Source organism: Echinops telfairi, unplaced genomic scaffold (genome assembly GCF_000313985.2).
Source record: "Echinops telfairi isolate 266 unplaced genomic scaffold, ASM31398v2 ScPeMD7_7469;HRSCAF=8507_0, whole genome shotgun sequence".
NCBI lineage: Eukaryota > Metazoa > Chordata > Mammalia > Afrosoricida > Tenrecidae > Echinops > Echinops telfairi.
The window spans coordinates 69,916,233-69,928,816 of record NW_022111372.1 but is presented as its reverse complement, the minus strand read 5'-3'; the positions used below and the strand labels follow the sequence as shown (position 1 = coordinate 69,928,816).

At 41.5% G+C, this 12,584-nt stretch overlaps 1 protein-coding gene across 1 annotated transcript in view; it reads right to left on the bottom strand.

The window, feature by feature from the left end:
* Positions 1-12,584, bottom strand: part of ATP10B (ATPase phospholipid transporting 10B (putative)) — a 349,229-nt gene that overhangs the window by 249,763 nt on the left and 86,882 nt on the right. The window contains exon 2 of the mRNA XM_004697118.2: positions 5,582-5,649. The gene's annotated coding sequence lies outside the window, so the exon portion shown is untranslated. The remainder of the gene's footprint in view (positions 1-5,581; positions 5,650-12,584) is intronic.

Below are 12,584 nucleotides of genomic sequence, written 5' to 3'. Positions count from 1 at the left end.
TGTCTGTGCAAGTATTTGTATATGTGTGTATGTCTGTACAAGTATTTGTATATGTGTATATGTCTGTACTAGTATTTGTATATGTGTGTATGTCTGTACAAGTATGTCTAGATGTCAGTTTTTCTTTTGCATCTTTTGGGAATGACATATACAACTTTCCACACCTGCTTGGGTTTTTCTTCCCACTTATTATTTAGTGAGGTTGGTTTTATGTTCGCACACATAGAACATTTCATTCTTTTGAATGGCCACATATACTCAAAAATTTGAACATAGTGCCATTGATATAACCCTCCTATAGATGGATATTTAGGGTGATTCTAATCTCTGTAAACTGCTGCAATGAATATCTTTTTTGAGAGTAGTTTTAGAAAGCATTTGCCTTTAACTGTTGGTGCCTAATGGCTGGTTTTCTAACCAATTAAGAATCACACCGTTATTGCCGGGGTTAGGTTGGAGAGAGCATTGCTGAGTAACAGAAGATACAGTCAGTCACCTTCAAAGAGTCTTGGTGGCATAGTGCAGTAAGCATTAGGCTGCTAACTCCGAGGTCTGCAGTTTGAAACCATCAGCACTTCACGAGAGATAGATAGGCTCTCTGCTCCTGTAAGGAGTTACACCCTTGGAAACCCCAAAGGACGGTTCCACACTGTTCTGTGGGTGGCCGTGAGTCAGAATCGACTGGACAGCATTGTGTTTTTGGATAGTCACCTTCTGTACTTCCGTTATTAAGTCTCTGACAATCAAATACCAGCTTTTGGTATTTTAGTCAAATAACCCCCATTATCCTACTATACTTTAATACTCAAATAAGCCCCATAATAAGCACAATATTGTGTGACTTTCTTGGCAAGCTAGAGACACCCAGTTGCTACTTTCCATCTTCAAATTTTCCAACCCGGTCCTGAGAAGCAAAAGAAAAAATAGTAACCAATCGCTTGTTATTATGAATAAAACTCCATTTGGAAACTGTACCTGGATTTCTTCCATCCCTGACCCAGGACCAAGGGAAGCATTTATAGGCCCCTTTAACCTCCCATAAGGAAGCCCCATAGCTCTCAAGCAAGGCGGAAGGTTCTAGAGTCCTGCAATGTTGTTGTTAGGAGCCATCAGGGTTGGTTCTGACCCATAGCGACCCTGGACAGCAGAAGGAGACTATCTGGTCCTGCGCCGCCCTCGCAATGGTTCCTGTGCTTGAGCCCTTTGTTGCAGCCACAGCGTCAATCCACCTCCTTGAGGGCCTTCCCCTCTCTCTCTTTCCCTCTGCTTCACCATTTATTGCCCCATGACACCCTCCTTAAGTGATCGGTGACACAAAGTGATGGGGAGGAGTTATTCAAACTCCTACTCATTTTATATTGCTGCTAAGATTCATAATGGGGTGAGTACAAGGCTGACAAACACACTGTCTTGTGTGAATGGGCAGCAGAACTTTCCAGTTGTATCCCCAATCTTCTTTGCCTACTGGAAAGTGTGGATCGCACGACATCACAGTTAGCCAAGGTCAGCTCAGGTCTCCAAGTTGAGGGTGACCTCAGGGGTGGGAAAGATGATTGTGATATGTATATAATAACTTCTATTCATAGTTGCTTTTATCCCCAAATGTAAGCTTCACTCATACTTAATTAGAGATGGAAATGTGCCTTATGAATACATATGTCCACAGAGTATATGCTAAAACCCTGAATGGCATGTCAGAAAACATCTTTGAAAATAGCAAAGGCCAATGAATAACATTTATGGAAGAGAAATAACATCACATCTTTCTGGTGTGTTTTGGAGCAAATCAAACTGGCACATTAGAGAACCCATTCATTTTGTAATGCATAAAATTTAGTATACAGTTACATTTGAAAGCATACCCTAACTTCCATTTTCATAATCTCATAGGGTTTAATCTTGTTTAGAAAGTTAAGTAACAAGTAAAACCAACTCAACTATTGGTCATAAAAATAGGTTGACTCCAAGACCATGGGTTACGTGAATTTCATAAACTCTTGACAGACAAGAATGAACCACACACTACAATCTGTTCTTTATACAGTACTTCCTGAGACAGTATCAGGTTTCTGCCCCCATGCTAGTGGAGGAACACCTGAACCTGTCTGAGTGTAAATTTCCATTACTGTGGGATGGAGAGTATAACAGGTGGAAGAGATACTGGGCATGTGATGAGACGATAACACAAGAATAGATCCCCTAGAAATGCTACTCTTCAATACACTTCTTACAGATCTCGCTCCCTCATGAAAGACTTCTTTAAAACTCCACCCTTTTACTCCCAAATCATATATAAACAATAATGCACATATGCTCGGCGCTTGCTAAATATTGATAATGCCCCCCCACCCCCCTGCACGCCCAAAGAAACCAAAAGCAAAAAAAGAAATAAGATCTGCCTGGTTCCCAAAGAGATCTCACAATCTAGATAAGGGGTAGGCAAACATTATTCAAATAAACATAACAATTATCTATACATAATACCAGTAATCCCCTGATTGTTTTGTGATAACTGGAGAAAACTATGTGGCATAGAAAATTTTACTTTTATGAAGTAGAGCATGGAATGGAGACCCAAAGCCCATCTATAGACAACTGGACAGCCCCTTACAGAAGGGTCACAAGGAAGAGAAGAGCCAGTCAGGGTGCAGTATAGCACTGATGAAACGTAACTTTCCTCTAGTTCTTTAATGCTTCCTCTCCCCACTATCATGACCTCAATTCTACCTTACAAACCCAGCTAGACCAGAGCAGATACACTGGTAGAGATAACAGCTCGAAACACAGGGACTCCAGGACAGATAACCCCCTCGTGACAAATACTGAAAGTAGCAATACCAGGAGGGTAAGGAGAAGGTGGGGGAGATGGGGGGAACTGATCACAATGATCTGCATATAACCCCTTCCAAAGGGCATGGAGAACAGAAAAGTGGGTGAAGGGAGACAGTGGTCAGTGTAAGACAAGAAAATAAAAGATACATTATCAAGGGTCCATGGGGAAGGAAGGGTGGGGGAAGGGGGAAAATGAGGAGCTGATATCAAGGGTTCAAGTAGAAACAAAATGTTTTGAAAATGATGATGGCAACATAAGTACAAATGTGCTTGATACACTGGATGTATATATGGATTGTGATAAGAGCTGTAAGAGCACACAATAAATTGATTTTTAAAAATGTTAAAAATGAAAAAAAAGAAAATTTCACTTTTTGTCATCATTTTCTTTCCTCTGTAGGATCCCAAGGCTTCTCAGGTACCTGCAGTGACCAAGAGGGGCCATGATTTCATAACTCAAGGACAACATCTAATTTCCAGTCCATTCAAAGCTCTTCTTTGACCCTAGTGAGCAATGTCTCTCATGGACCAAGTCATCGCCTTCTAGTTGATCAATGAGAGAGCCCTATGTGTGGAAAATTGATCAAGTGATCAATCACATGTAGTGAAAAAAGATCACAGAGAATGGATTTAAAAAGTACCATTTACTCCTCAGAAGCATAGTCATCAACAGTACAAATGGGTGATGTGTACACACACATGCACATTCTCTCTGGAAAGGTGTCATATAACAATCATGGAGTTTAAAAATCAGGTTATAGAATTGTTGCATAAAAGGAGCACACTTATGTAATGTGTGTTTTCTATTTATATACACATATATAGCATGTGTATTCATCATATATAGAGATGTGCACTTATATGTGGGTATATGTAACTTGTAACATAGTTCCAGGAGGACTTCTCTCTGTGCATGGACAATTTTGTCTCCTTTGTCCCAGTCATCACTGGAGCATACGATGAGAGCTTCATATTCTCCCTCGGCTGGAATATGCAATTGCAGCAAAGCTGTGCCCTTCGGTGGCTAAGTCAGGAATTAGTATGGTTTTTTTAGGAATTCCAATAAGGGAAGAAAAATCTTTCTGGGCCTCGTAAATAATTTCCTATACATGTCCAACTATAAGATCACCTGCACCATACAAGTAACTCTTACCCTTAGTAAAGGCATTTGAAGGAATGATTTTTATTTGATTGCACAAAGCAATCATCTATATGAGTGGACTTCAAATACTTCATAGAAAAGTTCCATTATCTTTTAATTTCATTCTTCCACAAACTTCTTGTAGTCCCTTGAACTTACTTGAATGATGAGTTCAATTCCCAGAGTCATAAATTTGAAAGCTATTTTAATAGTGCCAACTCCTATTGGTATTTTCCAGGCATCAATTCAAATTCTTTAGCTGGAAAACTGGTTTTTAGCTTTCCTTTCCTGTTGTTCTCTTTCCAGACAGGTGGAAAGTTTTATTAAGCACTTCAGTATCTGTGGAGTTATGCACGTCTGTGTGAAGATTCCAGACAAATTAGAAAGTCAAATCAGCAATGCATATTTAATACTGCTTTGTCGTATTTTTTTTAAGTTGGCAGTGATGTTTACTCTTTGAGGGGGAGTTTATAATTATGCAAATTGGGGAAACAGTCTGCATATGGCATAATGATAATGCTTTGGGTTTTAAATCCAGAGTCAAAAGTAATTCTAACTATTCTTTTAATTTTACCCATGGCCTGGAGAACGATTAACAAGACTTGGTTTCTACTTTTTTTTTTGCAGTGCGTGGTGAAGTATGTGGTGTTTGGGAACCTGTGTACCGGTATTGATGTTCATCTTAGAGGAAGCGTAACTGACATTTAAATAGAAACGCCTTAGAGCAGATGCGTTGATTGCCTTCCTAGTGAAAAGTCAGCCTTTTACCCATGACTTTCTCACATGATTGTTCTTTTTTCTAAAGTCATCTTCCTCTACGCGACCTTGTGCTTCCGAGCTCATGGAGCCATTCTCCACTCTAGGAAGTAAACTGTGATTGGGTTAAGCCAATCACTACGGTCCCATCCCCTTCTCCAAGGACAGATTCAGGCAAAGAAATGTGACAAAGCTCTGACGAGTGGATCATGCAGTCTGTGGAGGCATTTTTGAAAGGTTTTCCTTGCTGATAGAAAGAGACACATAGGAAAATACCTGCTGAAGATGTAAAAATCTGGGAGTTTATGACATGATGGAACTATTCCATTATATAACTATGAAGCTGTTCCATCTCAGAACTTCTTATTATGAGAACTAATAATTTTTTTTTTCTCAAGAATGAGCCTTTATTTTTGGAAAGTTCTGAAATTGACCCATTTCCCGGAAGACACCTGTGCTCCTCTTCAAGGACAGCGTTGTTTGCTCCTCGGGGGAATCTTCCGGCCACCAGAGGGCCTCAGCTGGGGGAGGCAGCCACCTCAGAATAATTTTTTAATATTTCAGTCACCTTGGGCCCATGCTTTATATTATTTGCAGCCAAGAAAACTTTCTAAGTGACATGCACCTTGACAATCCCAGTGCTGTTCTGGGGACTATACAATGGAGAAAACTGAGGGCATACACTTAAGATTTGTTTTAGCAATAAGACAGGTTGGTTTTTATTTTGATGGGTTGTGAAGAGGAGTCGTCATTTAAATAAACTCACTTTAATGAGCTAGAGGAAAGAATAGTAGTTGCATAAAGCTCATCTGGACACCAGGCAGGAGTTATAGCATAGGAAACACTACTTACTCTTCAGACTGTTGGTTTCATCGAGACAAGCGTAACCGGTCAGTCCTGAACTCCTTGTTAAAGTGAACCTGAAATACATCGGAAGAGAAGATAAATACGAGATGTACACCCTCACTTTGGCACCATACTTTACGTTGGACATTTCCAGGAAGATGGATGCTTCCTTAGGACTAGTCAGATTTCCTATCTTGGATGGTGCCCTCTAGAATGAAATTCACTTTCCCACACACCGCCAGCGAAATGCCTCCTGCTTTAGGAAGTGCGCACCGCCCTGAGCCATTATGCTCATTTCACCTCCTTTGCCACATTGACTGATTCTGGAACTAGGAACCCAATTCAGACCATGGAAGGCCAGTCTGAAAATATAAGGGAGGAGAGAGTGCCTTTCTGCTGTACTTGGGATGGTGAGGATGTGCATCTGGCATCAACACGGGACAATTTACACGTGTCTCAACTTAAACGACTCTCCCTTTACCAGGAATGAATATAGGCTTAGAAGCAGTTTAAAGAACTTGGACATGGCTTCTTCTATTCCGGACTCTGATTCACTGACTCATTGCAGTGAAATGGGGGAAAAAATAGCACCCTCAATACTATCTTTATTGACTTTAAACATTTCTACTGTGGAGAAAATAGTCTTACATAGAATTACTAAGATTATCTACATGGTTTTTGCAAAGCAAACATTACATAGACACTCACACATACTGAGAGGAAAGTGGAAAGTCATTATTTTAACCCTTGGATTCCACTAGGATCAGCATGCTTGGTTTTCCAGTTACATGAACTGATGGTGGTAGGTGTTGCTGAGTTGGATGTCCCTTAGCTACAGACGGACGGCCTGCTCTTGTACAAGCTGTTGCTGGGTCCAGTCAATTCTGACTCATGGCAACACTATGTGTGTCATGCCAGAGGATGTTCAAGATTTTGGCCTTGCAGAAGTAAATCGACAGGATTTTCTTTTGAGGCACCTCTGAGTGACCATGAACCACTGACCTTTGGGTTGTAGTTGAGAGCTTAACCCTTTGTGCTACCCAGGGACTTCCTTATTGCTACTTCCTTATTGTTAAGTGATTTCTATGCAGTTCCAACGATTGTTGCTCTGTTGATGTTCATTGTTGCAGCCACGGGGTCAGCCATCTCTCGGAGGGCCTTCCTCTTTTTCAAGAATTTTCTAGTGTCCTAAGCATGTTGTTCTTCTTTAGAGACTGGTCCCTCATGATAACATGTCCAAAGTCTCACAGCCCTCCCTTCTAAGGAACATCCAGGCTGCATTTCTTTCAAGACAGATTTGTCTGTTCTTCTGGCAATACATGGTATATTCAGTCTTTTCACCGCTCTTGTACTTCAAAGGCATCAATTCTCCTGCAGCCTGTGTTATTCATTGTGGAGCTTTTGCATGCACATGGGATGATTGAAAATACCACATGACTTTTCAGTCGGCACAGACAGAGGTGACAAGGTCATACACCTTGGTAGACCTTAGACCTCAAAGTGACATTTCTTGCTTTTACACACTTGCAAAAAAGAGGTCTTTTGCAATAGATTTTTCTCTGTGTAATATGTCATTTGACTTCTTGATTGCTTCTTCCATGTGTGTTAATTGTAGATTCAAGTAAAATGAAATTCTTTGCCATTTCAATCTTTTCTCTGTCATGATGTTGTTTATTGGTCTTATTTTTTTTCTTTGTTATGTCGAGTTTCACTCATATTGTAGGCTGTAATTCTTGATCTTGATCATTGGATTAAATGTTTCAAATCTTCTTATGAATCAAAACATTTCTATTTTTCTTAAGCCGGTTTGAAGTGAGTAGTCTGTTTCTTCTAAGCAAAAATTGTTACTGCTACAGAAAGCTAGGTCAGGTATCTTAAATCTCACTTTACCAAGCACGAACTGAAGATTTAGAGGCAGGTTAAGGAACTTGGACAGATCTTGGACCATTCTAGACTTCTAATTTACTGATTCAGTGCAGTGAAATGGGTGGGTGGGGGGGAGGGACGGATGACACCCTCATTACTACACTTAGTGACTTTAAACATTTCTCTTGTGGAAAAACATGTCTTCTAGGGAGTTACCAACAAGATTATTCATATGAATTTTGCAAAGTCAAGGTAGATTGTACACATACACACCCCACAAACACATTGCACACAATACAAAAGATCACAGGAGGGCTTTAGATTTGGGGAGAGCTTGTCCTTCAAGGGTGCGTGCAGACTCCTTTAGGTGGAAGCTCTCTCTGACCCAGGAAACTGCTACCTTCAGTCTGCACAGGACCTAGTCCCCCAGTGCCCACCCCTTTCTGCTGCTCGGTGCCTGATGGGGTTAAAACGACCCTTCTGCTCCATGCTGACTGACTTGATAAACACTTGTCTCCCTCAGTGATAGCTGAGCAAAGATGGAGAGAGGACGTCAGGGGGGAGGAGTCACTCACGCTTTTTTTTTTTCTAAAATTGAGTTATGTGTAAACATGGAAAAAAATAACTTAAAAGTGTAGATGGCAAGCTTCTCTTAGAAAATATCAAAACTTCTGGTGGCACTGTCTGCATTCCCACATGACGCAGACAGAGTTGGGATATTATTTGTGACTTTTATTCAACATTCCTTCCTGTGCCCTCTTTATTCGCATCGGGCTGCATATGCTGTTTCCTGCCCACTACCGGCCATAGTCCGTCTATGCATTCTCTACTTCTGCCCTTCCTAACTTTCTTACCACTATCTGGGGCTTCTCTGAGCTCAAGTGCAAGGTCACCTTCCCCTCTGCTGGGTTGTGTCTGAAAGCAGCTCATTTCCAGTCAGGTTTCCACCCCAGCACCCACCCTCCCTCTAATGTAAAATGTGATTTTTGGTTTCTCCTTTTATTTACTTCATCTTTAAAATTCTCTACAATAAATATACATTTAAATTTAATGCTCTTGTGGAAATGAAAAAGGGGCAGCATTCTGAGGGTGGCTGTGTGGTGTGGTCACTCAGGCTCTGGATGAGGAATCAGGTGTCGTCATGCAAGAACCTAGCATACGTGCTTTTCTTCTCCCCAACTAGTGCTCCATGCATCAAGAGAGGAAGCAGAGCTAGGTTGGAAATTACAAAGTGGTGGCCCACAGGCCACATCCAGCCATAGATTGCCCCTATTTACTCGTTTAGAAGCTGTCCCCTTTCTTTTTACTTCAGTTAGTCCAACTTACACCATGCTTTCCCTTCCTGTGGTTAGCCTAACTGACGTCATGTTTTCTCTGTAGTGCACCTCAGTCTCTTTCAAAGTGTGGTTGGTTAACTAGCAAATGGGTTAGATGCAAGTGTCTAGCTAACTCTGAGTATCTTCTCTTACTTGCCTCACTTGATTGTTAGTAGCCCTGTAGCTAGTTCCTGCTACTTGATTAGTCAACAGGGATATGCGTGTCTTAAGACTTGAGGGGACTTATTGTTCTATCTGATTCCTACTGGTCAACAATTACAAAAGTAAAAACAAAACACCACCCAAAACCTGAGTGCCACCTTCCCAGGGCTGCTGGTTGCTTTGAGCAGCTGAACTTGTGGTTTGCAGGCCCAAGTGGAAGCCACTACACCAGCAGAGTTCTTCAGTCAAGGATTACTTCCTGTGATTATCCTGAAATTGGAGTTAGTGAAAGTATCTTTGAGAGTAAGTGGCTCGCTCCTCCTGGGTGTAAATTCCAAAGTGAAAAAGCATATAGTCTCTATGCGTTCTGATTCCATTAATGCTGTCTGTATTACTGTTGGACTTCCCGTTGGCACCACCATCTAATAAACTTCTCTTTTTGTCTCTAACTTGCAGTTAGTGAATTTGGCTCTGCTGCTTCAGGGCCCCAACCCTTATTAGAGATAATAATGCCAACAGCACAAAGGGAAGATATATTAAATAAGAATCTCGATTGTAGTCTTCCAGGACAAATCGTGCTTGGCAACCCTCAGCACTGGGCCAGCATTGCAGTCTTAAAGGATAGCAATGGGCAGATGGGGCATGAGGTCCTTCATCACCCAGTGCTTATAACTTTGTAGCAGACACATGTGCCCCTCTACCTGCTTTATTCCTTATGTCCCTGCCCTACTCTCATAGGCATTTACTCTGCATGAAAAGACCTCTGGGGACTTTTAAACTCTTATCCCATCAGTGGAGCTTGGTGCCCTGAGAGTTAGAGAGGGTCTGCAGAGGAGAAGAATATTCTGAGCAGAAAGGTCCCACTGGAGCATCCCAGTAAACCCTCAGAATCACTTCTCCACCCACTTGGCCTAGAGTTGAAACACCAAGACGCCCCGGCCTTTGTGAAGGTTCCACTCTATGGTTAAAGCTGAAAAGGCAACAGCCGGGCTTTGAAAGTAGCAGAAATATTCCTCCATTGGGCTTGCTAACTGATTCGCTAAGTAATTTGCAATTCAAGTGTCTCTTTGTTTTGTATGAAAATTTGCTGCTATTTGGAAAGTGGGGAAGAGCTAAATTGCATCCTGCTGGTTTTACTTTGACTGTATCAAAAGAGAAACTGTTAATCTGGCTCCATAATTAACTTTCCAGTTCTAAAAAGGCCCTGGGAGAGAGTCCAGAGAGTGGTTGTGAACCCCCGCTTCTCTACTCAATAACTCTTTTCAACAGAATGCCCTGGAAGGAGAATAAAGCCAGGTGCGGATTGGTCTCTTTTTCTTCTCTTTTATCTGAACTAACTGGCATTTGCTAAATCTCTATTTTCAGTAAGGCTCAGTGCTGACCAATGGGAGCTATTCCAGTTGTTACTGAGTAGACTCTGATGTGAATTGTGCTTCACTAGGTTTTCAATGGCTAGTGTTCTTGGGCCCTGGTGGTGTAGCGGTTCAGCTGGGCTGTAATCTGCAAGGTCTGAAGTTCAAAACCACCAGCAGCTCTGTGAGAGTAAGACAGGATTTTCTACTCCTGCAACAAGTTACAGTCTTAGAAACTCACAGGGACAGTCCTATGTATGGGGTCACTCTGAGTCAGCATCGATGTTTTGGCAGCAAGCAAGTGTTTAGTAAGTAGAACACCAGGCCTTTCTTCCAAGGAATTTCTTCCCCAGGTGGACTAGAACCTCTGACCTTTCAGCTAGCAGTCCAGAGTATTAATTATTTGCACCACCCAGGTACTCCAGTTGGGGATATAAAGATAAATGAAACACTGTGGAACTGTTAGGGACTATAGATCAGTAATTTTTCCATCTGTTCATCTAGCCATCCTTTCACAGTGTCTTAGGGTTCTATGTTATATGAGAAACACTGTGGTAGACATTAGTATTAATAAATGCAAAAGTGATTTAATCTGTTCCCACAAATTTTCAAGTGGAACGATAACTTCAGACTGTTGTTTTAAGCGCCATCAAGTCAGTTTCTCCTCAAAGAGGGCCATGTGATATTTACAATGTCCCCATGTGACAGACTAGAAGTGGCCCCAGAGCTTTTATTAGGTTTAAGGAGCTCTGGTGGCAAAGTGGTTATGCTTTGGGCTGCTAACTCCAAGGTCAGCAGTTCAAAACCACCAGCTTCTCTGTAGGAGAAAGATGGGGATTTTCACTCCTGTAAAGAGCTATAGTCTTGGAAACCCACAGAGATACTCCTGCCCTGTCCTAAAGGGTCACTGAATCAGAAGAGACTCCATGGCAGTGAGGTTTGGTTTTCATCTTTGTGGGATCAGATTGGCAGGTCTTTTCTCCTGCACAGGTATCAGGTGGAATCAAACTGCCAACCTTTTGGTTAGTTCACAAGAGCTTAATCATTACACCACCAGGTCTCCTTGACTTCTGAATAGGGCTGTACTAATTAGAGAAAGTAGCACTTAAATTGGCTCTGGCACCTCTGATATTTGTGTGTACGCATGCGTGCAAAGAAGTCCAGTGGTTAAGCATCAGGCTGCTAACCACAGATTGGCAGCTAGAACGCATTAGCTGCTCTGCAGAAGACAGTTCCAGCAGACCACTATAAAAATGTACAGTCTCAGAAACCCTAGGTTCTACTCTGTTCTATAGGGCGGCTATGAGTTGGAGTTGACTCTATGGCCATGGTTATTCGTGTGTGCATACAGCCATACAATATGTGTGAAATGCTGAATAGACAGGTCTACTGCCACCAACAGAAGCTCATTGGCTGGAAACTAAGTGGAGAGACTATCACAGGAACAGAGTGTTTGAACCACAATTAAGAACTCACATTCATTGACTTCTGGGAACTGCACTAAGCATTTTTCATCTATTATTTCCATGAATGACCAAGCCAAGTCATCATTGGCTACAGGACAGACTCAATGGACACTTGGGCAGAATAAGTATAAGACCTGGATCTATATCTAACTTCTGAGCATAAACTTTGAACTAGTAGGCAACATTGCTGCAGGGTGGGGAGTAGGGGGAAAGCTGGAGAAGGATGGATGTTAATAATAAATCATTCATTTATTCATATAAATATGGATTTGTTGAGCACTTTGTGCTAAAGTGTCCTTTGGTACATTTGTTCTCTGTTTTATTTCTCCATTCTCTGAAATTTCTATGTTGGATAAAATATACCCAATTTCCAATCTACCCTCAAAACTTACTTGAAAGAATCTATAAGGATCTTACATTTTACAGTCCACTCTAAATAGGAAAGTCATTTTTAGAGTTCTCCAGGTTCTTTGAAGTTCTGGCGTAGAGGAAATTGAGAGGGAAACCCTGGTCCCAACCCTGACTATCACTCTACACCTATGAAAGCAAAGTCCAGCACTTACCAAACCTAGCCTGCAGCTAGGACCCTTACATTTCCACGAGATGTCTTTTGGGAATTGATGCATTACCTCTAATATGTGTGAAGGATCAGGCAAAGACAGAATTATTCTGAGAACTAGAAATAAAGGACCCCAGCATACAGTGTGTATTGTTCCCTATGTTATAAATGATCCCAGCATACAGTGTGTATCGTTCCCTATGTTATAAAGGATCCCAGCATACAGTGTGTATTGTTCCCTATGTTATAAAGGATCCCAGCATACAGTGTGTATTGTTCCCTATGTTA